This window comes from Phoxinus phoxinus (genome assembly GCF_949152265.1).
Source record: "Phoxinus phoxinus genome assembly, chromosome: 1".
NCBI classification, from domain to species: Eukaryota; Metazoa; Chordata; class Actinopteri; order Cypriniformes; family Leuciscidae; genus Phoxinus; species Phoxinus phoxinus.
The window spans coordinates 50,009,170-50,010,717 of NC_136876.1; positions in this window are offsets into that span (position 1 = coordinate 50,009,170).

The window sequence follows — 1,548 nt, forward strand, 5'->3', positions numbered from 1 at the left end:
ACTCCGAAAACGTCAGATCCAAATTTAAAATAGGCGCTATCTGTATAAATAAACAACATATTTGCGCTTTAAACAACTACATTGTCGACTGAAAAACTATAACAACGACATTTCGTGACACAATAACGGTAGTATTTTTCACAACTCCGAAAACGTCAGATCAAAATTTAAAATAGGCGCTATCTGTATAAATAAACAACATATTTGCGCTTTAAACAACTACATTGTCGACTGAAAAACTATAAAAACTAAATTTCGTGACACAATAATAGTAGTATTTTTAAATTTAGCTACAAGTTATCGCGAGAACAGATTTAGATCAGGCATACTACTGGCATACTAATGGGGTCCTTAGCCCGGACCCATCTCTTCACCCGTGAAGTGTTGGGTCCGGATGAAGTGTTGAGTCCGGGCTAAGGACCCAAGCAATCCGATTGGTTCAAAGCACGTTTTATGGGTAATCGCTTTAGTGCCTGGTTACAAATCATACAAAATCACATAATTAAAGAAGTCGTTTGACCTACGTTATAACGAGTCATTAATGTATTTTAACTTATATGTGTCATATAATAGTATATACCCGAAGCTATATATTGTGAATTTAAGCATTTCTCGTTCTTAGTGTTTTTTTTTTTTGTTAGCGTATAGTAGCGCGGCATAGAGCATACATCTATCCGATAAACGTTTTGTCGTTTTTAATAAATTTGTATTTATTACTATTTTCTTATTAACAGTTTAACCATAAATGACAGAATGCTAGCTATGTTTTGTGTGTACTTAGTATAAATATTAATCAACCAAATAAGTAATCAATCAAACCCCTTTCTTCATATATTTTTATACTTATTAAAGAAAGTAATTGCATTTTTAGGTATGTTTTGAGACATTAAGTTACTTGTTATTAAGCAATAAGGCATAATATATATTTTTAATTACAAGCATGTCATTTGTGTTCTAATTCATATGATTTATGTCATAATTAATTGTTAAAACAGAACATCATAACAATACAATACCACTCAATGTAATAAAACCAGAACCAAAACTCATATAAAAATAGCATTTTGATTAAATTACACAATATAATACAATACAACTGAATTATGAGATTTATTAGATTTCATTTTTATTAACACAAAACTACAAGCAACATGCACGTCATTTATAGATTTATAGACTTTTTAAAATACACAACAATACAGAGAAGCTTTAAACAGACATACTGTAGTGTGTCTTTAAAATACATTTGTGATAGTCCTCTGGCTATACAGTGTGAAGATTTAAACAAATTTAATGTTGAGTTAGCTGTGTTCAATTTAATGAACTGTATGGTTAAAGATTTTGAGAGAAAGGTTTATCCTGGATTGACTAATGAGAGACAAATAGATGCAGTGTCTTTTGCTGTATGTAAATTCAAATCTGTAGTTTGAATTAATTCATGTTGTATGTGCAGTCAATTCTTTGTGGAACCATCCTAAGGCCTAGATGATGCAGTTGAGATGTGTCGAGGCACCATTTCCCCTTGGCATGATGGGTCGTGAGCTCGTG